This window comes from Ambystoma mexicanum, chromosome 6p (assembly GCF_040938575.1).
Source record: "Ambystoma mexicanum isolate Mex_15411 chromosome 6p, UKY_AmexF1_1, whole genome shotgun sequence".
In the NCBI taxonomy this organism is placed as follows: domain Eukaryota; kingdom Metazoa; phylum Chordata; class Amphibia; order Caudata; family Ambystomatidae; genus Ambystoma; species Ambystoma mexicanum.
In genome coordinates, this window is record NC_090935.1 from 1,149,767,038 (window position 1) to 1,149,793,532 (window position 26,495).

The following is a 26,495-nucleotide window of genomic DNA, read 5'->3' on the forward strand; positions in this document are numbered from 1 at the left end:
TCTGAGGGGGGTTTGAGGGAGGTTTCCTGTGGCAGTGCTTACCTGATGCCCCCCCCCCCTTTGTGCCATGGAGTCCATAAATACACAAGATAGGTCTTTTACCCTTCTATCTCAGGAGTAATTTAGGTGGCAGGGTCATGCGAACAGTTGTTTGCATACCCTGCCTGGCTACCACTTGATTGGGATTGATCAGAGGGTCCGCACTTAGAAACCTCTGGGTGTTAATAATGAGTAATAACCAATTAGAATTGTTTCTAGGGCTGATATAGGTGGCAGGGTCACATGGAACATTGGTTGGATACTCTGCAAGCTACCACCCAATTGGGTTAGATCACAGGGTCTCCTCTGCCTCTCATTATGCCTATTAGTATTAGCGGGAGGAGTATTTTTAGGCCTCCCATTTCCAAGTCCAATATAGGGGTATTTTCCACCTCTGCCACCTTTGCAGCAGCCGGTGTGGTTGACAGTTTGGGGTTTTGGGATTATTTTTGTTTTCAGAGGGCTTTTGATCTTCATAAATCCGGGTGGCCTGTTCTATCACCCAATCCAGGGTCCTTCACTCATTGAAGTGCCTTACCAGTTGGGTAATAATGTATTTTGGGAGCCCATGGAAGTGTTAATGAACTCCCGGCTGTTGGTGTTCACCCGCCTAGAGGTCTGTGCAAATGCCTGTTTCAGCTCTTGCACAAACTCTCTAGTTGCTTGGTCTTCACCACACTGTAGGTTGTAGGCCGCCGTTCCGGTGAATGGAGAAATGCTTTAAGATAGCCACCTTATAGGTGGACCATCTTTGTTGATCTTGGTCCTCCAGCCCTGCAAAGAAGCTGCAGTATTCCGGGGAGAATGTCCATTTGATGAACTCCATGAAATTTTGATCATTCTTGATACTAAATGACATCATCATTTGGTCATAAAGTTCTAGATGCTCCCATACTGAGTATTTGGCATTCTTGTGGTAGAGAGTCATAAAGCTCTTTATGGCCTTTATTTGCCGAAGTGGGTCTTTCACAAGACCTCTATTCTGTTTGGCAGACTTCCTTTTCCGCTGCACACGAGTCCACTCGCCCTCTCAGAGCTGCTACTATTGGTCCACTCCCTGTCGTCTAGGCACTCCCTACCTCTATAAGACTGGCAATCCTTCCCAGAATGACGGTGTCTGGTCTCTTCTCCACTGTGGTGCTGTGGGCTCTCAGGGTCACTTCCCTTGTAATCCTCTTTTCGCACAGGGGAGTATTAATCTTCCTCATCCCTTCTTCTGGGTATGGTGGAGAATCCCCCACCTCCCTAAATGTGTGAAGGTTTCTAAAATACTGTTTTGAGGCCTGCACTCTGGTTCTGTTCTGTCTGCAAAGTGGACGAGGGGTCCCTTTGTAACTTTCATTTCTGCCAGTTTAACTCCCTGATTTTTTCATCTTTTTTTTTTTTTATTATTTATTGTGATATTAAACTAACATAGTTTTTTTACACAATTACAAGTCATATAAAAAATATATTTTTCAAAATGTTCTTATCTTCACAGCTTCACTACCGATAACAGACAAGAAAGAAGACATATTAATATTAAGTAAAACCTATCTGTTGTAGAACTCTAACTACATTTATGGTCAGGGCCGTTTCATGGCCCGAAGTCATTCGTACCCAAAACTCATCAGATGTCAGCCAGTCACTTGAGCAAACAAAATGTTCCAGATATTTCTTTCGGGCAGCCCATGTGCCTTCACAGAATCTTAACAGATGCTCCAGTGACTGATTTTTGGGATTTTGACATTGTGGGCATAGGTGCATACTTCTTTCACCCTGGCCCCAACGGGCTAGAACCTCTCCTGTGTGGATCACCCCCAATCGAAGTCTGAGAAAGATTTGCCTCCCTATTGTATCCGGGAACTTCATCAAGTAATTTGCTACAGCATTAAGTTTCTTATCCGTCGGTGAGAGCGAGGGTGCCACGATAGAGGATCGTGTGTGGTCAATTGACTTTATCCAATCGCATGATAAAAGTTCCTTCTTAATCTTCATGGGATTTGTAATTAAAGTATCTATCCCACTATTACATCTAATAAGGATTCCTTGAGAAACATTTTTTAAGGCCTGTAAAATCCCTGCCGATTCTCGGCTCAAATGGACTTGAAGATCTTCGTATAGTGTGTTTCGTCTAGGATTTATTATCAGATTGTAGAGTGATAAGAGCTTCCAATCGGCAAGCGCCCCCAGTGAGGACAGACCTAGCTCCAATCGCAGGCTAGCCATTGGTAGACTATTTGGAAGATGTAATGCCTTTTTCCAAATCTTGCCCTCTAAAATCTGCCAGTCTATATTCCAAACCAGGGGTTTTGCCTCTAATCCATATAGAAGAATTGGAACAATCTTTGCTCGATAAAAGCGAATCGCGGGAAGAAGGGAGAATTTACAATACTGCTTGATTATTTTCTGCAGTTGGGCCACCAATTGTCTGCATTTTTGTAGCATCTCTGCCCAGACTGTGCCCACTTTAGGTGTTGCATACAAAGTATATCCCAAGTAAATCACCTCCTCCATTACCGGAATTCGTATATCCCCCATAGACCACCCACATTTCTCTCCTCTACCCCCTTTCTTCCCAAAAATCACTATTTTGGATTTCTCCGGATTCACCTTAAGATCATTTTCTGTCATATATTGATCCAAGGCATTTAGCAACCTCTGCAGACCCACTGGTGTTCTGTCCAGGAGGACGGTATCATCTGCATACATGAGCCACTTTATTGAATTTGTGCCTAACTTGGCACTGCCCAATGCTGCCCCATCGACCTCCTGTCCAAAATCGGCCAAGTAAAAACTAAACAAGAAGGGAGCCACCATACACCCCTGCCTCACCCCCCTCTTCACAGGGATAAGTGCTGATAAGAACCCCTCTGCGTTTAATTTTACTTGGACTGAATTGCCTTCGTGGAGTGAGACCAAAATATCAATAAGTTGGGGTGGAGCTCCCCTGTCTCTTAATTTAAACCATAATCTGTCCCGATTTACCAAGTCAAAGGCGCTTGATAGATCTATAAATGCGCCATATAATCGTGGGGTTTTCCCCCCCTCCTTGATGTTACACAGCGTGGAAAGCACTATGCCATTTAAGGATGTCGAATGACCCTTTCGAAAGCCCGTCTGTTGTTTTGGAAGAATGTTATTTAACTCAGCCCAATATTCCAGTTCTCTTAACGCGAGGCTGGAAAACAACTTACTTTCCACGTCAAGGAGGGTGATTGGTCTGTAATTCTGGGGATCTCTTCTGTCCCCCTTCTTGAATATTGGGACGATAATTCCCGTCTTCCAAGATGACGGGATCATTTTAAGACTCAAGATCCCATGAAACAGAGTATTTAAGAGACCAGCCCACCTTTTGGGGTTTCCTTTCAGAACTTGATATGTTAACCCTCCTGGACCAGCCGCCATTGAGGCTGAAGACTTAATTATAAGGGCCTGGATGACCTCTTCCGTTATATCCAGATTCCATTGTGCGCCGGAGATAGGGAAGAATAAACCCCCCCTTGGCTTAGTATATTTCTTCGACAGAAAGTTTACCCACTCCAACTCTGTGACCATATTTGCCTGAGCACCGGCTTGGTCCATCGATTGTTGGTTAATTAATGACCAAAAATTTTGTGAGTTCTTATTTAGAATTGCCTTAAGCATAGTTTCCCTGTCCTCCTGGGCCCAGAGCATTTGCTGCTGTTTCGACCATTGTTTATACTTACTTCTGATTCCCTTTATTTTAACTTCTCTGATTGCTATGACATGTTCTTTCCTTCTAATGGCACTTATTGCCCACCGCATCTCACGTTTCTTTTCCCAAGTTTGCTTATCAAATGTATGTTTATGATTTTTTCTCATTTTCCCCGTCACACAGTTTGGGGCTTCAACCGACCACAAGAAGTCATGGAAAACATAAGGATTGCACATATCTTTCCATTTTCTTTCACTTAGCTCTTGTTTGCACTTATCCAATGCTCTGTTCAACTCCTCTCCCTCCCTTTTATATTTAACTAGCCGATTTTTCTGGTTATTTACTACTGTGCAGTCCATCTGCATCTTTACCTTCCTAACATTCTTCCATTTTACCGACATTTCCAGACGTTTGTGGTCACTTGTGCCTCCTTCGCTTACTCTCATGTTTTCACATTGAGCAAACATACCTGCTGACATAAACATATAGTCCAATATAGACTCTGAACCTCCCCGGGACCAGGTACTTGCCGCTGGAATGTCCCCCTCCAGGGATCCATTCCCCATTTTCAGATCCCATTCTTTAAAAAAGGATCTCCACACTTTTCCATTTGCAGAAATGGCTTTGTGGGTTGCTATACCTCTCCCTTTACCACCCTCGACACATTGGGAATTTAGATCTCCTGCCACCAAAACATATGCATTGGGATAAGCCAGTTTTATTCCTGTCAGCACACCCGACAGACCGTCCAGAAAAATAGTAAGCTTCGAGCACGCGGGATTCCAATATAAATTTACTACTACTATTTGTTTTGACCCATTTGATGTATAGGCCTCACAAATTACTGCCAAAAATCCCCTCTCGTTCATCTGAGATTATTTTTACTTCTTTAAAGAGAGTGGATTTACAGGCAAGTAGCAGGCCTCCCTTTGGCCTTCCTTTCCCACTGGTTGTTGCTGGTTGGGTGATAATTCTGAAACCCTCCAATTCTGGCCCATTAACCAGCCAAGTCTCCTGTAGGATAACCAGGTCGTTTAAACCAAATATCTCCGCTCTCATATTGAGATTTCTAAACGTACTGGAGCCCCGCGTGTTCCAGCTCACTACCCTCATTCTCTCCCAACTAAAGGCAGGTATCACCCATGCCTAATTTCTGGCAAACCTGTGTTAAAATCTCTGGTAATAGTACCCACATTGCCCGTTTATCCTCCTCCGATTTCTCACAGGTAGCCACCGATGTTCTTTTTACTTGATCATTTTGTATTATTCCTCGTTCACTCCCTCCCTTTTCCCTTTCTTCCTCTACCCCCAAATCTAGTGGGATAGCTTCGTATACAATTATACCTTGACTCTGCAAGAGATCTGCTGCATCCAGCACTGCCCTTGCTCCTACCTTAGATGTAAATCCCACTTCCACAAAATGGGTTGCTTGACTGTCAGGAAATTTAATGTACTCAATATCACTTGATGAAAATAGGTAAAGTTCTGGTATCTTTTTAAACAATATCAAAAGTGACCCTCTATTTAGATATTTACAATTCATCTTATCTTTCTGACCCCGGAACCAGAGCCGAGGTACAGCAAACGGATTTATTTTTGTCAAAGCTAATTCTCTTTCAGCTCTTCCTTCTAACTCTCCCTCTTTTCGACATTCAGTTTGACTGTCATTTAATTGCTCTGACGAGGCATTGTTTATTGCCCCTTCTTCTGAGGTTAATGGTGATAATAACTCCCCTTGGGTTACCATTGGTAGAAGGTTTTCTCTTGCTCTTTCCTCTCCTTTTTCCAATTGTTCAGATGCCTTATTTGTCCTTTTTTGCCCTTGCAAAAATATCGGAGCTATTTTTAATACCGGAGCCCTTAACTGAGGAGAAGTTGTGGGCGCCCGTTTGACCCTAGGCAAAAAAATAGGGGTCCACTTTATTGATTTCTTTGCAATCTCCAATGGCAGTATACCCGCAGCTAGGCCAATTGAGTTTTCCAAGTTTTTACTGCCAGTTTGTTCTGTTTGTATTCCTACTGTTCTCTTAGATGGTTCCTTAGTATCGGGGTTCCATTTTTTCCTTGTCTTCTTTTGATTGATTTCACACCCGATCACCCCAGAAGATTCTGTCTCAAATCCAAGGAGCAATTTCTCCTCTTTATTCTTCTTTTTCTTATTCTGCTTATTAGGTAAGCTCGCTATATTCTGAATGAATTTGTTTGTATCAGAATTGTTCGCCTTCTTTCCCTTCATGTTTTTTTATTTCTTTTCTTGCCTAGACACTTGCTGTGATTTGTGCCTTGCATTTTTTTGTTTCCTTCTTCTCCCCCTCCTCTTTTTTTGTGCGATTTGTTCTTCTTTGTCTTCTCCATCACCCTCTTCCTTCTCCAAGTCACTTAGTTTTGGGGGAGACTCTTCCTCTATGCAGATCACCTCTACTTGTGGAATAGCTTCCGCCAGGTGGGCTAGGCGACAGAACTCTTCCATCACTGATGAGGATAATGGCGTGTCGTCCCAAATCACTGGAGATTGTTCTTTCGCGGGCTCTGCTGAGCGAACTAGTTCTTGCCCCTTATCATTTCTTTGGATCTGAGACAAGTTATACAGCATTGCTTTGATTTCTTTTCCATCTAGACTTATGCTTTGAAGCATTTTATTAATGTTAGCTATCTCCATATTTTGGGATGTCAGAGCTCCAGTCAATGATGTTATTGAAGGAAGAATTGTACTGTTTATGGCCGTAGTAAGGCCAACTATTGAGGACTCAAACAGATAGAAATCTTTAGATATATTTCTAACAAAATCCCAGTGTGGGCTTGAGTGTCACTTTTGGTTGCCTCTAGGACCCCTACCAAGGAATTGAGGACAAAATGTAGAGCTGTTAAAGTAATCTGGTTAGCACTGTGCTCCTTAGTTGGCGGACTTTCTAAAGGAATATGTTCATGTGTATTCGTTGGCGAATTCGTTGTCAGATGGGCCCCTAGGCCAGTTTTGTTATTTATTATTTCTTTTAATGGGGGATCAGAGTCTAACCCAGTCCCTGGTGGAATTACAGACAAATTGCTGCCATCCGAGAAGTCGAGGCTTGCCATTTGCAAAGAAGTATTTCTCCTTTCATCCACCAGGTTTATATTGCAAATAATAGGAGTTGTTGCACCCTCTCCTTCTTCTATACGCTTTCTCTGCCCTCCTCTCTGAAAATAGTGATCTATAGTTCCTTTAATATTTGAGGTTGTTAGTGTATAATCCTTTCCCCGTTTAAGCGTTGAAACCAATGAGGCAGCTATATGTCCCGGGTCTATCCTTCTACTCTGATGTAACTGAGTAGAGTTATGTATTTGTGCATAGGTTAGCACGGGCTGCCCTGCTGGAATACTCATTTGCAACTCCTGCAAGGTATTATCATGTTGGATTGGAACGCAGTCATTTCTGGGACTCTCCCCCTCCTGCTTCTTATGGTCGTCCGCCCCCGGGCCGCTTCTCAGATTATATCTTGTTGACATAATAATTCCTCAGTTGCTCTATTGTATCGGGTCACGTCCGTCTGACGGGATCAAAGAGGTCAAAGCCTCCACAGTCTCCCGTTCCGCCTTTGTTCTTGCAATGTTTGATTTCCAGGTATATGCTAATGTAAGTGGGTCTTTGCCTCTGTTGCCCAAATAAATTGCGTATCAAAATAAACTGATTATTGGCACTTGTTACAGACAGACGTTTACATTGAGGGGGACTTACTTGAGTTCCCCAGTATCAGCGTCTTTATGTGTTCCTGGATCTTAATACCTCAGCCGAGATCCAGCGTCCAGCCAAATAGCAAAACAGACGGCAGCCCTTTTCGCGGCAGGGCTTATCGCCGCAGGGGCTGCTGGGTCCCCTTTTTCTAGGCACTTCCTCCTTCCTCTTTCTTCCAGGAGGCGGGACCGGAGTCGAATTAAAGGTAAAGGCACCACTTCAGGCACCAATTCAGTCCGTGTGCGAGCGTTCTCTCACAGCTGATCTTCAAAGTGAAATGCAGCAAAACAGACGGCAGCCCTTTTCGCGGCAGGGCTTATCGCTGCAAGGGCTGCTGGGCCCCCTTTTTCTAGGTACTTCCTCCTTCCTCCTTCTTCCAGGAGGTGGGACCGGAGTCGAATTAAAGGTAAAGGCACCACTTCAGGCAACAATTCAGTCCGTGTACGAGCGTTCTCTCACAGCTGATCTTCAAAGTGAAATGCAGCAAAACAGACGGCAGCCCTTTTCGTGGCATATGAGCCCTCCTGGTCAGCGATACATGCTAGAGGATTTTCTTTATCTGGGTAGGGACGAATACCTGTCAATATCTGACAAAGACTGGCCTTCCGGCTCTATTGGACTAGGTCAGGTTGAGTCCAGCTGCCTCATGTTTCCCTGTTCTTGAGAACTGGCAGGCATGACATAAGCAGCACCCTCTGCATATAAGGTGGTGAGTTAACTTGAGGTCCCTGGTAAAGAGGTCATCAGTCTGTGATCGGAGGGTGCCTTTCCCTGCCCTAACTGATCAGGGTGCCTCAAAGCCTGCTTGTATTTGGCTATCTCCTTTTCCAATCTCTCAGTTTGGTTTTTCGAAGCCCCTATCCCTTGGTGATATATAGATGCCTGAGTTTTCAACTCTGATACCAGTGCCTCAGTAGCTTTTACCACTTTATTTTGTGCCAATACTTGGTCTCTGAGTAGCTTGTTCTCCTCACAATGGAACTCATTTTCCTTCTGTGAGGCTTGTATTGTCTGGGCATATTCAGTCCTCTTCTTTTGCAGGAGACTAATCTCCTCCCTTTGTGCACTTTTGGACTGTGTTGCCTGCTCTATGTCAAATTATGCTTGTCTCACATGTTCCATTAATGTTTCATTTTCTATCCTCATGTCAGTCAGTTCCTGAGAACATAGCTCACTTTTCTCCATGTCCGTCCTTAACTGGCACACTTCCTGAAACAGGGTGCTTTTCTCCAGACACAATTTGCTATTCTCTTCCCTGAGCTGCTCTCTCTGTTGTTTCAGAGTGTTCAGATGTTGGCGCATATGATTGAATTCCCCCTGGGAATTGACATCCCTAATGATCAAGTGGCTATTTTCATCTTTCAATTGTTTAATCTGCATTTGAAATGTGAACCTATCCTTTAAACAGGCTCTATTGTGCACAACCTGTTCATGCTCTGAAACTTGTGTAGGAGCGCAATACAAATAAAATATCATATCACTTACTTTTTGTTGGCTCGCGCTCAAGTTCTCGACACCTTCTTGATACTCCTCTTTCAGTGCAGAAAATTGAGCCTCTCACTCTAAATTTGCCTGTCTGATGTGTCACTAACTCCTCTTTTAGCTGCTGAATAATGTCTTCTAATTTCAACTCTGGCTCTGTTGCACTTTATCCTCTTATTCTTTCAACTCTCTGTGCTTGATCCAAAAGCTTAGATTGGTTTTGCACAGAGGCTACACTATCCTGGTATCTTTCTTCCATGATCTTCATATGGAAGTACATATATGCTTTGAGCTGAGGCATTTTTATTTGCTCATCTCTGCTGGTCTGTGTCATATAAAAGTCTGTCAGGTCCAGATGCAACAGCCCATTACCCTGCCACATATCAACATTTGCAGAGGTAACCGCCTGCATAATTCTAGCTTGCAACATTTCATGCTCCTGTTCTACCAATTCACCTTTAATAAACAATTTGGATAGAAGGTTTTTCCTGGCCACATTGATTTATACAGTGCTCATTTTAAAATGTGTTCTGCATTTAATATGCTCTCTATGCAAGGACAAAATCTCAACCCGGTTCCTGCTTAGTTTGTACTCACAAAGACAACTCAAATCAACACTGTTTTATCTACACACTGCCCTGGAACCCAGGTTACAGATCTGAATGGCGCTTCCACAATGCAACACAACCTTACATCCACTCCAATGCAGTTACACCCAACTGAATAGTCTGCTGATCCTGCACTGTCACGAGTGAAAACTCTCTACCAATCCCAGCACAAGCCCCAGTTTTGTTGTGGTTTATTACGTGGTCACACTCAACTCAGGGAGTTCCTTTCCCCCCAATCAAGGTGGCGCACCACAAAGCACTATCAGTTTGTTAAGGTTCACTTTGATAAGGCCTCCAACCCGTCTCACACCCAACCCCCCAACAAATACCCGGTGCCACAATGGACTAGTGACCAGGCCGGTGTGTAGTAAGAATACAGATTTATTAATTTATTTAAACCAAATTTGACAAACAGACTAACATCAGCCACCAATGCTGTGGCAACACAAGAACAAAAAGTGACTGAAAGCAATGGGAAAATTCATGTTGCCACCTCTAAAATAAAAACAGGCAGGGCTTTGGGGTTTGGGTCAGGGCACAATAGGAACAAAGGGGCAATTGCGTTTTTCCCACCACACATGCAAAGGAAATACAAGGCTTCAAACTTCTATTTTAAAATGAAAAGGATCAATGGGGAATTTTGTTTTGCACCCTGCTCACTCACGTGGAAACAGGGTTTTGGGACTAATTCTTTTGTCAAATATTTATGTATACCGGCTCAAAACACACTGGGAAGAGCTTGTTAGTTTTGAATGATGCTAACAAAACACATCCCGTGATTTCTAAAGGGGAATTAATTGATTTACATGAATTAAATATGCTAAGGATCTACACAGATAAACAGGATATTTTGCTAATGGGAAATAACTATCACAATGCTTGAAAATACAGGGCCTACACAATCTATGGCTTTATGAATAGTTTTACTTACAGAAGAGGCCTTGCAATGAGCATCAGGGAACGGCAGGGCACCTCTGGGACAGCACGGGTGTCAGTCAAGGAAAGTCACCTTTGGCTCCTACAAGGGGTCCCCCTCAGCTTCTATGTCTCCTGGTCCTTGTCTCCAATGCAGGATTTGGGGCCTCTCTGCTTGGGTGTTTCTTGCAAGAGTTAAGCAGCAGGTTACTTCCCAGAATAAATGGAAAAAGCCCAGTTCTGATGCATACTGGTTTACTTGTAGGGCAAGTGACATCACAAACTTGTCATGATTCCCACGAATGGGATTGGTTGATTTTCTCTGCCCACCTCCCACCTGTGTGCTAATGGGACAAGGGTATGAGGGGTGTGAGTTAGAAAAGCTGTGGGAGGAGAAAGCTTTGTCATCCCAAACTGACATGTGGGCTTGGGCATGTTCAAACTTTGAAAATATGTCAACATGGCAAGTACCCTAATTTTTCTAATCTTTCCATATATATATATATATATATATATATATATATATATATATATATATATATATATATTTTAAGGAAAATCAGATGATGTTAATCTGAAGTCGGCATGCCCTTCCTATGCATAGATACCTTTTTTCTTTGTTTACTCAGGAGCTGTATCAGTGAAATATATGCCACTTCATAGTTCCCGTGTTAATTTTGTCCTTCACCCTCACATCAACTTTGAACTCTCTCGTAATCAAGGGATGGCCCAAATCAAATTGTCCTTAATAATTTCTGTTATGTTTTGTACACAAAAATTGTTTTGGTATGGTTCAAAGGGGGTTATTGTCACCTTTAATAAAAGTCTGGAATGACCGCTGTGGCATAGACGTTGCCCTTTTTATGCAATAATATGTATTTTTCCACTAACTTAACTCCATCCTTTCCTTTGTTCCCTTAAGTTTAATTTCCCCTTAAGCATGTGATCAGCCAGAGGCTGCCTCATGTTTATCTTCGCCTATCCCTTCTTGGCCTTGTAATGCTCCTGGCTGCAACTCTAATGTACATTTTATGGGAGTTGTGACCTCAAGGTCACTTCTACTGAAAGAACGGCCATGGCTTTATCTATTTCCACTGTGGTTTCAAGCTAGGCAGTGCATTTCTTTATATTTTTTCAAGCAATGGACCTGATTGATGGTTGACAACCAAACCACCCTCTTCAGGACCAGCAGAGGAAAGGTCTTGGAGGTTAAGTTTCATTTTAAAGAGAAATGCCCAGCTTGCATGTACAACTCTGCAAGAAATGGCTTTTATACTCACACACAATGTATTTCACATGACATTTTATAAGGCACCTGGGCCTTATATGCATGCATAATGTACTTCTTTAATCTCACAGTTTCAAAAGACATGAGTATCACTTCTGGATTGTCCCTATGTATTGGGCAGTTATATGAGAAAGCTATGTTCAAACTCTGAAAGTCTAGTAGGCACTTCTCTCTGCCTACTGTCATTTGGATTAGGAAAAAGGAAGTTATTTTATTATTTATAATTGCAATAAGATTGGTTTCACTTGAGATTAGTTGAGCACAATCTGGTATTACATTGAAGATAATGCACACACTGCTATTTGTCTCTTTAAGGACAATGTGTAGCTTTCCATGGATTTAGTAAAACAGCATTGTCAGCCACATGTCTTTATTTTACTTGCTGAAATGCATTGCGCATATCTTTGTACTTTTGAACTTCCCAGCATATGTCTCCTTCATTGGAGATTTAGGCCTGTCATTGGTTCAATAGGCCTGATGTCTGACATCACCATTTCTGTGCTGACTTGAGACTTCCATGAGACTTTACAAATCACTCTGGCCTCTTTATTTCTGGCATTCAAGGGTTTTATTTCACCCCACAAGAACTTGGATGTGGTTTATCTGAGGAGGGGTTGAGGAGGCAGTTGGGAGTCTTCGGTATAAGGAAATTGGAGTTAAGGAAGAGGTTGAGGAGTAAAGTAAGAGGTGAGGAGTTCAAGGAGTATTTTGGAAATTTTGAGGAGTTTGTTAGGGATCGGATGAAGGAGGGAGAAGGACCTAAAGAGAAGGTCTGTGTGTTTAAAGAGGAGATTAGTCATCAGAAGGAGGAAGGCGGGGTGGTTAGAGAATTTGAGAAGGGGGTGGTCAGGTAATGTAAGGAGGAAGGAGAGAAATTAACTAAGGAAATTAAGAGACATCAGGAGGAAAATTTCAGAGGTAGGGAACAGCAAAGAGCTGGAGAGAAGGTTGGCGAAGGTATAGTTAATGATGAGAGGGTGCTGTCCAAGGAGGAGGAAAGAGGATGTGCGCACTAGGAGGTGGTAAGGGAGAAGGAGGAAGAGGGTGATGAGCTGGTAAGAATGAGTGCTATGGAGAAGTTGAAGGAGGAGGTGGAGAGCAACGTTGTGGCGGAGGTACACAGAGAAAAGAAGATGAAAGAAACCCAGAGTGAAAAAGAGAAAGGCAAGGAGGAAGTTGGGAGAGTTGAAAGGAAGTGCTTGACCATCTTAGAACAACCATCCCAGTCTAGGGAGAGCATAGAGGCGAAACCCTTTTGCAAAGGGGAGGAAACCATGGTGGGAGGGAGTATGCGCTCTTGGCATGGTGTTGAGGAGGACAGGACCAGTCAGGTTCCTTTACTAATGAGAATAGTGTTAGGGAACCTGTGGTTGAGGATGGTAGCCTTTACTGACCCATTTTCTGCGAAACCAGAGACCTTACTCCCACCAAACAAGAGAGGATCTCGCTGCGCAGAACATGTGGCCTAACTGATGAAGAAATCCACCAATATCAGGAGAGTGGCAACTGCTGAGGAGCAACCAAAGATACACCCAGGGATTTGATAGGGACTGGACTTCAAATGGAATTTGGGACCTCCCTATGGAATACCTGCACATAAGAGTGCACCTGGACCAGGGTGGTCCATCACTGGACCCAACACCATTGTTTGTACCAGACCTTATCCCATTTTTGCTTTGTTATTTTGTCCTGAAGCGAAGGGAAACTCTTTCAGTTTTATTAATCACAATGCCTTTCCACTCTATGCATATTTCCTTGTATTGTAGGTATTTACATTCACACTTCTCAGCTGGTATCCTGAGAGAGTGCATGCACGCTGGTGTGTGTGTGTGTGTGTGTGTGTGTGTGTGTGTGTGTGTATTAGTGAGATAGGAAGAGTTTTTTTTACCTTAGGAATGCTGGCACATACTGTTGGGCACTAACAGGCTTACAGGGTAAAAACAGCATTCCCACAGTGGCCATATTGTCATGTGCTGGGAAAAGTCTGCATGAAAACGTGTTGTTACAGTTGAAAAACGGGCATATGTTCAACACAGCCATGATATAAAGACATTCTTACAGTGGCAATACAGGCATGCATTCGGGGCAGCCAATATGAAGTCATGCATACTTATAGCGGCCTACTGGCAGACATGGGTGGGCAATGGCAGGCACTGACAGCATGAAAAATGTTTTACAGGCAATTCTTGAACATATTGTTGGGACAGGTTTCATTGTTTTACTTTTGACACCACAAACATTCCTTGCAAAATACTCCTGTGTACTATTAGCGACTTTATATTTTAGTTTTTTTCATGTGTTCATCTACAGAGCTGCTTGTAATATGGCTTTCATCAAGTTTCCCTGAAAACATTATTTCAACCCTTTATTTGAAACGAATCCCCCACACTCACGTAATGGTTCTATATGGCCAATTCGAGGAAAATATGTACCCCCCTCAACTTAACATTCACAAGCTGCTACTGGTATAAGTGCTTCCCCTTTTTAAGACAATCCCAGTTTTAGGGGGCCAACGAAGGAGGAAAACGTGGGAAAAGGCAGGTAGCCAGGGCCTAATAGCTCTCAGTTTGGCTTTAAAGGAACAGTCAATGTCTGAAGTGGGCCAAGGAAACGGACAGCGACATCCTTCTCACACACATGACCAGGATGGACATAATGCACTGGCTATGAACCAACTTAGTAGCCATTGCATGAGCCAATCATTGCAAGGATGCATTGCACTCAGAGGAGAAACACTGGGCAGGGGCTTTGAAGGCCATTAGGGGCATTGCATGTAACCAATCTACTCAAGGAACCCCTTAAGTGCCAACGGCGAGTATGCTCGTCGCGAATCCAAGGCAAGCCTCGGCCCTCATCAAACCTGTTTCCTGTCTGTCCACTACACTGGACGGGCAGCGTGAAGGTGAAGTGTTAGACACTGTTTTGTATGCTCATCAATGGCTCTGAAACACTCCGACCCCTGTGCTTGATGCACAAAAAGTGCCATCATTGTGCCCTGACATCAAGAGACGGGCGGCAGCAGCTGATACAACAAGGACCTCCTGCGGGCAAAGGGGCACGCGCATGTGTTTTAGTACCGAATAAGCAGGTGCCACTCTGGATAATGTTACTGGACGCCATGTTGGTTTTTGGGGACGTCAGCTGGCACAATCTAGGTTTCTAAGTCTCACCGTGCTTAAATGACAACATCTGCACGCACAAGTTAGAATGGTGAAAAGTAAAAGCGGCGCCGGTGTGCTGCGCACTGACACTAAAATGAAGATATGTGTGCGCTATAGTAAGCCTGTGGCCACAGTATTGCATTCCTGATGTGTGTTTGCTATTTAGCGTGGATAAATCTACAGGCGTCAATGAAGCCTTACTGTGGAGTGGTGTTTTTAAAGCAACATCTTGGATGTTGCGTGCAAAGATTAGAGAGAATGAGTTTTGAGCAACGACTGGTGTGAGAATCAGGGCCTGATTCACACAAATGTTTTAAGACGGGGAAGTCCCATTGAATTCTTTCGTTGTAAATCAGGCCCTTACAGTTTTTCTGTGATTAACACATGTTATGCTATGTTACTAGGATTGATGCTATGCACCGCTGCTATTAGCATGGTCTCCATGTGCTCTGTGTGATCTGAAAGAGGGGGATGGGTTGGTGGGGTGAGAGAGAAAATGCAAGCTGGCCTTGCTGTCTTGCTGGTTGCTTGCAGACCGGAAGTTCCCTGCGCTCTGCCTGGGGGTCTCTGTCTAGGTGGTCTATATCTAGGTGGTCTACATCCAGGGCTTCTAGACCTGTGCATCTGGATTGGACATTCTTGCTCCTACGCTGTTTGGATGCAGTGGGAAAGGGAGCAGCTGGATAATGCAAAGCTGACCAGTTTACATAAAATGGTGATATAGGCAGCAAATGGGTCGTTTTGTTTAGTGACTACTGGACGTTTCAGAATTGTGAATTGTTCGGTTATTTTTTTAAATATAGCAGGTAAGACTGACGCTGAAGAGAACAGGGAGATGAGGAAAGCACCTTACAATACACATAACACAACAGCACAGACGTTTCCCATTGTTATACATTTGCATGTTAGATGCATAGGCGAGTGCGAAGCTTTCTGGTCAATCTTTCAACTGTGGTGTAAATATCTGCTGCAAATGGGTGTGAGCAAGTGTATCATGCCAACAGGAACCCTGCCGGATCATGTGGGGCACGGGTCTTCCTTCAAGAACTCTTTCACATGATGGGTGCAGTTGGTGCATTTTACAGCACGTTTGGGTTTACAGGCAGTTCTACAGAAAAACACATGAAATATTCCAGTACTCTCGATGCTAGTCCACCAACAATGCACAGGAACATATAACAGCATCAAAGGTGTAATAGAAACACTTGTTGCACAGTGCCATTACCACAGTGGGAAAGATGCCAGTCAGGAATGCCAGTGTCAGTTTGAAATATTGTGCCAGGAGATTTAATGCATATCATGAAATGAAACAACATGCTTCCGAAGAGCGCTCAAAACTAAACTTTTCAATTCATTCATGGTGATAGACCTTCCGACTTTCCTGTGTAACTGGAATCAGCGTACCTCTAAGAACGGCGTGTGCGGCTGATTGGCTCCTGTGTAACCACGGACCCATCATGCCCTACACAATCTTCTGTCGCTGATCATCTAAAGTCTAGTCACCATTCTTGTCATTTTTTCACCCTTGGCTTGAGAGTACTCCCACCTGCTCCAGACACCATGATCCCGCTCCACTGTAACCAAGGAGCACATTTTCAACACCACCATGTAACTTTAAATGTCTAGTAGATATTGTCTTCATTGTCATTACTCTGTACCCGTCTCGCAACTAAGTAAGCCTACTGTAACAGCGCCACGATGCCCAAGGGCCGTTCTGTGTGCTTTATAAATGTTAATAAATAAATACATTGTTGAAATCTGAATTGCCATGGCTAAATTACAGTGGGAGTTAGCTGCAAATGTGCTGCCAGCACATGCCGATTTACTCCCACAGTGAATTTGAGTGATGCACAAGTAATCCAGTGTGCTCTCAGAAATGTCAGGGTATGGCTTGACTGTCCCAGGTTGCAGCTAATAATCTAGAGCCATCTTGTGGAGTTCTCGCAGTGAACGTGCAGTCTTGAAGGAGGCCCAGGGCGGGACTGGTCTGTGTTCAGGTGTGAAAAGAGCTTTATTTTTTACTGTTGGTGAAGGGGCGTCTTCAGGTGAACGGCTAAGACCATTTTGCAGTAGGATTGTTCTAAAATAATGACATTGATTTTTGGGACATGAGGTTGTCGGATTACAGGGGATACACGTTTGAAATATCATTGTGTTATATTGAAACATCGGGTCTCTCTCAAGCCACAGCAAATGTTGTTTGAATTTCTGTAAGCACTTAATGTAAATATTTCACATCTAAAATTATATTTGTCAACACACTGTGTTTCGGCCCAATGGCAGCATATTTTTCTCTTGCTCCCTTTGTTTTACGGCCTTCATCAGGAAGAACAACCACTTTGTATGCACAATTAAAGAGCTGCCATTTAACAAACAGTGTCATCATCACACTGTCAAAAGAATACATTAAAAAAACATTAGAAAATGTGCAGACTGCCGGGTGCCCCAGGTGCAAACGTATTGCCCCAATTATGATGCTCACTTGATTGGGATTACTCTCCTGAGATGTCAAAAATAGCCAGAATTTGCATCATTACCAAGACAAAAAAATATATTCTTGTTATCTCCTCTACTCTATAGTAGATTCCCTCTCATCAGGTTGCTTGCATAGTCGCTGCAGCCTTTATTTAGTATGTCATGACACACCAAGATACTATTGGGGTGCGGAGTGCCTAGATAGGTACCATATTGGAATAAAAAAATTGCCACAATGTACACTGGTTGGCATCTTTGAATGGAGTGTCCACCCATATACTTGTTTACGGTACTGAGAACCCCAATGGGGGAATTATGCTTAATTATGCAGCCCCAACTTTTAATGCATACTCTATTGCATATTTCATAACTCAAGATATGGTCTTGTTGTATGGCTAGGACATATAATTGGTGTAGCCACTGCTTTATTGTACATCCGTATACAACACTGTATATAAAGGTGCATAAATATATAAGATATGATCCTAAATGAAGCGTGACACTGATTTGCAACTACACATGGTTTCAATTTTTCCTCCAACTTAACTCTTTTTAACGAAGAGTAGTAACTGAGAATGATGCGAACAGATTTGAAGTGCCACAAATACGCGAGACAGCCATGCATGATCTGCAACATCCGGTGTAGGAAATGCTGAGCCTGACCCTCGATGAGGACCCTACCTAGAGGCGGGCTGCCCAACCACTTTTTACCGGCTGTAAGGTAGCATAAAGTTGTAGGTATTTAAGTTGCGCCTTCTCTTGATTCTTCCCACTGCACACATTTCCCAAACACCTTAGACAAAATGTGGCTGACCTGACGAAATGGGGGGAACCTTGAAGATCAAATAGAAACTGTTAAAATTAACATCTTTCTGGGTCTGTTATTTTTACCTCTTCATTCCCTAACCTTTTTTGTAATATTTTATGCAAACTAGCATGAAATGCATTTGGAAAGAGAAGAAACTACTAAATTGTTGAACTCACCTAAATTAAATGATGGCCTGGGCCATCCTTGTTTTGATGCAGCCCATTTCCGGATAATTTTTCTATGGTAAATATTGGAGTCAGAGAAGATCTGTGCCTGTCTGGGCCTAGCAGTGTTGGGCTACTCCGTATCTAGAATCTCATGGCTGGAAAAACGAGACAGGCTCAAACATGTATATGAAGCACGATCAGAAAGAAGCACCAGTACCAATTCATGAGATAACTCACTCAAAAGATAAACTTTACTCTCTAGAGTCACCTTCCCTAGTCCAATCCACTATAATCTAAATGTAAATTTTACTCTCTAGAGTCACCTTCCCTTGTCCTATGCACTATAATCTAAATGTAAACTTTACTCTCTAGAGTCACCTTTCCCATGTCCTATCCACACTAATCTAAATCTAAACTTTACTCCCTAGGGTCACCTGTCCCTAGTCCTATCCACTATAATCTAAATGCAAACTTTGCTCTTTAGAGTCACCTTTCGATGTCCTATCCACTATAATCTAAATGCAAACTTTACTCCCTAGAGTCACCTTTCCCTAGTCCTATCCACTATAATTTAAATGTAAACTTTACTCTCTAGAGTCACTTTTCGCATGTCCTATCCACTATAATCTAAATGTAAACTTTACTGTTTAGAGTCACCTTTCCCTAGTCCTATCCACTATAATCTGGTATTCATCAGGGCATTAGCAGGCTAGCAGGCTCTGCCTTTACCACATGGGGAAAAGGGGTTATTGGCCAGTGAGGGACATTTTTATGGAGTCAGAAATTCAGTAGTTTCAGCAATGTACTATTGAATATTCTCTGAGGGAACGTGATGGGTGCACATATGCCCAAAGCAGACACTGGCCAATGCAACTGGCTCACAGAGCATCAGCGACTAGACGACTTTCTGGTTTTGTGTTGCAAAATCCCTTGAGGGCTAAACACTTGATCTCAGCTCTCTTCACCACCCTAAAATCAGCAGAATGCTGTCTCACTTCTGGCTTCATACACACATACATACTGTCTTGGGTCAGGGGGTTCCAGGAGAAGGCTGGGGCCATCTGCGGAGGCATGCACATTCTTTTAGTAAATCTGTAAAGTTTGGGGGTAAAAGAAAGAAAAACAGAAAGGAAAGAAAAATCAATTAAGGATCCCCCGGCGTGTGAACACTGGTAAAAAGAATTAAAAGAATGTTGTTCGCGGCACAAGCAGAGCGCCGTTAGTTAGAGGAAGCCCAACCGTCACATCGGAGGGTTGGACCGGTGCTCCACTCAGAGCTTTGCTGAAAAAGTATTACCCGGTTGATCCTTCCTTAGGCTGCCGTGCCCCGTTGCCTGCAGGGGCGCCGCACCTCAGTCACCACCCTGAACCCGGCTTATTGTGGGGCGCTCCCCATGAGAGAAGGGTGACCAGACGCACCAGTTTTGTTAGGACTGTCCCGGAGTTGGGTCCTCACTGCCACTGTGCAGAGAGTTTTTTTGATTTACAAACCTTGTTTTGGGGAAAGGGAGGTTGACTGTCCCGGTATTTAAGTAAACACTATTAGATTTTTAAAATGTTGTCATTTGAGGATGATATGATATGATATGGCATTTATAACGCGCCTATAAATAAGTGTTTGGGCGCGAACCCCCGAGTTGTATGCTTTAACTGCTTGCGCCACAGAGACAGGCTGAGAGCTAGGTAAATAGCAAGGCATGTAATGTCAAACAGCAACAGCTCCTTTGTTATTTACATGCCTTTTTTTAATGAAAGCGTGTTATGGTTGCACACTGAATACCAATTACAATCAAGTTTACTGTATACTTATAATATTAAAATGCACAATTCAATCAGTATTACTTAAAATAACTCATGCTTGTTATTTATGTGCTTTTATCAACAGTCAAAACCGCACAATTTCTATTCAGATACTGTGAGATGGGGGCAGGGAGGCAGAAAAGGTTGGGTTAAGGGCGGGGGAGGGAGGTGAGTGGGTTAGACCTTCTTCCATGTTGTTGACCATCCCGTTTTTTGTCTTGAAAATCTGGTCACCGTACATGAGAGGGAGGGAAGCACCCAGCGCTTCTCACCATCGCGGGCTCGGGCCCAGCCATTGGCACTCCCATTGAGGTCAGGGAGCTCCCTACCCTCATCAACACCACCTGAGCGGTGCATGATGTACACAATCTCCCCCCTCCCCCATGAGAGGTAAGAGAACGCTGCGTGATTGTTGCAGGACCAGCCCACTACACCAATCGGGCCACAGAGACTTCCTGGGCCACTGCTGGCAGGCGAGGCCCGGGTTGAGCAATTGAATGGGCCTCCCACACTGCTGCAATCAATGTCGGGCTGCACCTGGCATATGCAGCCCAGCCATAAAAAGATAAAGTGATTCCCCAGCACTGTTGCTGAGTTGTTGGGCTGCTTCTGGGATAAGCAGTCCATCTTAAAAGGATGTGGCCTCCCCCGTCCCCCCACAAGATGCTGCTGCTGCCCTTACTGCCAGATGACCACCTTGGGGCAGAAAAGTAAAGACCTGCAGCAAAAAAGATAAAATGACAAAAAACATGTATTGCTGTACCTGCCTAGACCTGACCCCACATTCAGTGCCTTAAGACCATCCCCTAGCTACAAATACATCTATGGTAGAGTGGTCTTGCTAAAGGTTATATGCGATTGGCATCTTACACCGATTTGGGGTTGTTTTACCGTGGATTAAATATTCGAGGGAGAAACGACCGAAGATTGTTTGTTTGAAATAATGTTCGGTCGTTTCTCCCCTGAACATTCCCGAAGTGACCAAATTCCTACCCACCCCGCCACACACACCACCACCCACACCCCTACGCACTCTGCCAACACCCCCCCAACCCTTACTTACCTTCAATTCCGTCTCGCTGATCCCTGCAATGCCAGGACACACCTGCAGCCCCCACAGCCTTTTTTTTCTGGACTGCGGGACAACTGCAGGGCACCCCCCCCTGCAACCCCTGCTTACATTATAGTAAGCAGGGGTTGGTGGACACCCTTGCAGCCCCCGTGCCCTAAACCAAATCCAGATGACCCACCCAACCAAAAGTCTGACAGAAGGTCGAACATTTGATGATACCTTCTTTCGGACATTTGGTTGGGTAGGTCAACTGGATTCGGTCATTTTGGCCGAAACCCTTACACCAGCTAAGACAATCAGTATGTTACCGAACATCACCGAAAATTGCAGAGGAGGCTGTGGAAAGAAGGGGATGGGATACACATCTCGTGGAACTCCCTGAAAATAAAGGGGTTTTGGTGCAACATTCTAGCCTCCACAAGAAAATGTATGGGGTTTTCCCCGGCATGTGCACCCTTCTTTGTTGCTCGTAGGTCTCAGAATTGAAACTCTCTTGTCACTGTCTTCGGAAGACTGGAAAGCATCACTAGCTGCTTTGTGCACACTGGTGTGCAGCCATCTTGAGGGTGTGATTCACTTTATTTCTATAATGTATGACTAGATGTATCTGCTGTATTTTTGTTCCAACAATGATAGTGTTCTCCTGTTTGAGTTTCGGGCACAGCTTTGCTACAAGGATGGTGTGATGCTGTTCTGAAAGCTTGGAGATCTGTGATCTCTTAGCACACAACATATCCTCTTTGTGCAAGTCATACAGTTAAGCAGCTGCACAACCTCCATGAGTGATGGCCCACTCCCTGGGGTACAGGAGACGCAAAGAGTTTGAACAATTTTACGTGTGGTCTTGGGGTTTAGGGTGTAGGAAAGATCCCAGCAACCTTGACCTCCCCAAATGTGTGATGCAATAAAGCAAACACATCTCTGAAAACAGAAATCAAGTCCATGGCACCTAAGATGTCTCACCCACATGGTTATGTACTGCAGGGGTCATGCACTTCAGCAGTTTATCACCAACATAGCTTGTGCTCCTTTGTATGAGGCAGTACAGTTCCTTCATAGCCAGTATTGTCAGATCCAAATGCCACCTGTGGCAGCAGGGGCTCCCTCGAGCAGCCACATTCCCCATCACAGCTCAAAATCAGATGACTTCAGGTCTGTACCTTGGGGAGGTGCCAGCAGCCCTGGCCAGTGAGGAGCCCTCAATGTGGCCCAGCACTGATACAGGCCACCCAATCTTCCCAGGCTAATATCACACACAGCTCCATCATGAGGTTCCACCAGGCTGCAGCACCTCACCTCCCTGCCACATCTTCTGAGGGGACCCCAGATGAAAGGGGGGGATGCCCAGAAAAATGCAGCTTTCCTCACCTAATAGCCCCTTTGGCGGCTCTCCATAAAAGAATTAGAAGGGCAAAGTCAGCTTTCCACTAGTGTCCCTGCTGTGGCCCCGTGACTCTCTACTGATTCCAATCGCATATAGCTGAGTAGTGGTTGCCATCTTAGGTGTGTTGATGGCACAGCCCTCTGAACACCACTCTGAGGAACATCAAGAATATGGCTGTGCTGATCATTTCAGTGTGATCACAAAGGGTATGTCACCCCAGGCTGTGCTTTCAGTGGCCATTGGTGCTTTAGGGTAGCTAGTTTAGGCTCTCTGGAGTGAATTCTGGTGAAGACTCAGATCTCTCTTAGATTGCAGTAATTAACTCCACTCGCCCTCCCTTTCATTGATTGATTTTTAATTTGCTCCATTCTGCTAATAGATACCATCTGCCATAAAAGCGTCTCATCCCATGAAGGAAGAAAGCAGTGGCGAGATGATTCACACCCAACCTAAAAGCAATGAAAAGAACTAACCGTAAAGTAAAAAAATGAATGGAGGAAGAATTATGGCCAAGACAAAAGAGTAAAATACTGACTACAAAACTCGATCGTACAAATCCAAAATTCTCAAAGCAAAAAAGAAGCACTACGACGCCTGGATAGGAAAAGCCACCAGTACCCAAAGAGAGTTATTCAACATAGTAAATGAGATGAGTAAACCACCTGGATGCAACAACTCACCAGTACCCTCCCAATTACGTTTTGACAATCTCGCAGATAACTTCAAGAACAAAATTACCAACATACACCAAGTCATACAAACTAGACCAATCAACCAAACAATGCACCAGCTACCTTCCACCAGCCGCTGGACTGCAAAACTGTACATTTGCACTGTAAATACTGTTATAATATGTATGCATTTACTTTATGTAACCAAGCTTAAGCATTCTTCTACTGCTGTGCTCGGCTACCCCTGGGTTTTGGTGTGCATTATCAAATAATAAACTAAACTAAACTAAACTAAAACAAAATGTTCTGCTTCCGACAGATGTCAAGAGAAAAACTACTGGTTAAAAAGAGTAACAAGGCAGGTTCTCCAATGGACCCCTGTCCTCCAGAAATCTATAAATCCATCCTTGCACAGGAAACACCTTCGGAATACTACCTAAACCTCTTCAATCAATCACTTACAACAGGGAGATTACCAAGAATATCAAAAGCAACCTACATCAAACCTCTGCTCAAAGACACAACACAATGTGGAAGACCTCTCAAATTATAGACCGATCTCAAACATCCCATATCCGGCAGAACTTTTAGAAACCTACGTCTATGAAAAACTACTGGAGAAAGTTGAAAATAACTATCTACTGGACCAGGCACAAGTAGGCTTAGACCCTTGAGAGGAAAGGAGACAGCACTAGTCTCAATAAGGGACGATCTAAAGATGAACGCAGACTCCAACACCAAACCAGCACTGGTATTACTGGATCTCTTGGCTGCCTTTGACACAGTCAACCACAACATCCTAATAAAAAAGACTGGAAGAAATAGGGCTCACTGACACAGCACAGCTCTGGACCAAATCCTTCCTCTCGGAAAGAACATAAACCGTTTGGTTAAAACCTTTGAAATCCACACCACGGAGCACCACCTGCATAGTACCCCAATGCTTATTACTATCACCGCTACTCTCCAACATCTACATGACACCGCTAATCAACCTCATTAAAACACAGACTAACCTGCTACAACTATGCAGATGATACACAAATCATCTTCAAATACAGTGACATACAAGAAGGAAACGCACCCCTAATAAGAGTGTCGCAAGGAGCCCTACCAATGGATGAACGTCAACGAACTCAAAATTAACCCAGACAAAACTGAAATCATGATTCCACCTGAGGATAGAGAAAACAATCAGTGGATCTCATGGCCCATAGAACTAGGAAATCCACTGATACCATCTGCAGCTGTAAAAAACCTTGGAATCATCATTGGCAAATAGTTAACACTAGAACCTCAAGTTAATACGATAATCCAGAAGTGCTTCTTTCGTCTTAAATGATTAAAATAATACTACCATTCCTCTCATTCATGCACAAAACACTGGCCATCATATCCCTCATGTGCAAGATAGATTAAACTAACAGAATATACTTTAGAATTCCAGACTACCTACTAAGGAAACTGCAACAAATACAAAATGTGGCAGCCAGACTTCTCCTTAAACTCCACAGAAGAGATCACATCACATCAGCTCTTAGGGTGTTACACTGGTTCCCGGTCAAAAAAAGGATCGCTTTTAAAGCAATGTGCCTCAAGCACAGAGCAAATCATGGCCAGGGTGCAGAATTTATTCAAAAGAAACTTTCCATCTACAAGCCAACCAGAAACCTGAGATCCTGCAACGACATCCGCCTAGAACCCAAACAATACACAAAGAAATAACTGGGTGGATCAACATTCTCCTGATTATCCGTGAAACTATGGAACTTCCTTCCCAGGAAAATACGTAATATGAAGGACCATACAAAATTCAGAAAACTTCTTAATACCTGGCTCTTCAGCTCTGAACACAGTGAAACCGACGGGACAGTGCCCGGCCAAGAACTGAAAAAAGGAAAAGTAGCACAAAAACAATACAGGAATGAGAGATAGGACTGAGAAGAGGGACCTTAAACAGAGTCGCACCCTCTCCCCTGCCCCTCTAAAGAGACTCTACTAAGAAGCAGAAGAAGCTGGTAAGCCTGATACGATTAGGCCAAGGAAGGAGCCTCAAGGGAAACTCGGGGCAGGGGGTTTGAGGGAAGGGCGAATGTCATCCTAGGCATACCCCCACTGAGGACCAACAACTGAACAGCAGTAATGCACCAGACCATCCCGAATAGATAATAGACAACGCCCGTAGGGTATCGATGAAGACGACTAACCGTTCACTGTGGACTCCCCTTAGAGCAGTGAACACTTCACCTAGAAAGACATAGGGCTTGCAGTAAGAAATCAGACAGCTTAACGAATTCCGAAGAAACTTAGGAATCATGACCCCTGAGGTGACAATCAAAGTAAAACCCAGAAAGGGCAACTAGGGGGCAAGCGACAAAGATCACGATTGCCACAGGTGACGCAGTTAGATGAACTTCATGGGTATGAAATGTGACGCACTTAGATGGATTTCAAGGGTGGGAATTGTGATGCACTTGGATGGATGTCAGGGTTAGAGAATGAGACGCACTTAGATAGATGTCAGGAGTAGGAAATGTGATGCACTTAGATAGATTTCCATTGGGGGGAGGGGAGGTGTGACACAGCCGGAATTGATTCCAGGGATGGGAGGTGTGACACACTTGGATGGATTTCAGGGGTAGGAGTTGTGGCATAGTTGGGAGAATTTTGTGGATGGATTGATTCCTGGGGTGGGCGGAGTGGTGCACTTGGGTGGATTTTTTGGGGGGGTGGCACACTAGGATAGATTTCAAGGACTTTCACCAACAATCCGAACTAATAAACTTGCTCCTCTACATACACCTCTCAAACTCTGGACTTAACACAACCAAGCCTCTACAGCACCACAGTCCGCACGTACTTCACAACACCAGCACCACAACAAAACAAACCACACTTAATTTCGCAAAACAGTACATGATGGCCAACCTCTGAAACTCATATTTAGGCTCAGTGAACAGTGTTTGTAAACTGAAGCTGCCACCGTCACAACACAGCTTTAATGCACTTTTCCCACCAAACCCTACTAACCATCCACCCTCCCTGCTTGCATTACAGATTCGCCCGAGCGCGGTATAAAAACCTTTATCATTAGCATTTATGCTGAGTCGTCTAGAAGACAGGCAGATTTGAAAACCAAGTGTGCCTTAAGAATATACCTCAGGGTTGATTCAATATCATATTTATGTTTTAAGCTGTTTATTTGCTCACAGTGAAAACCGAACTGAAGCTGTCAACAGCACACCGCTTCCTCAC

At 43.8% G+C, this 26,495-nt stretch overlaps 1 protein-coding gene across 1 annotated transcript in view; it reads left to right on the top strand.

The window, feature by feature from the left end:
- Positions 1-26,495, top strand: part of PGM5 (phosphoglucomutase 5) — a 1,026,992-nt gene that overhangs the window by 208,019 nt on the left and 792,478 nt on the right. The window lies entirely within an intron of this gene.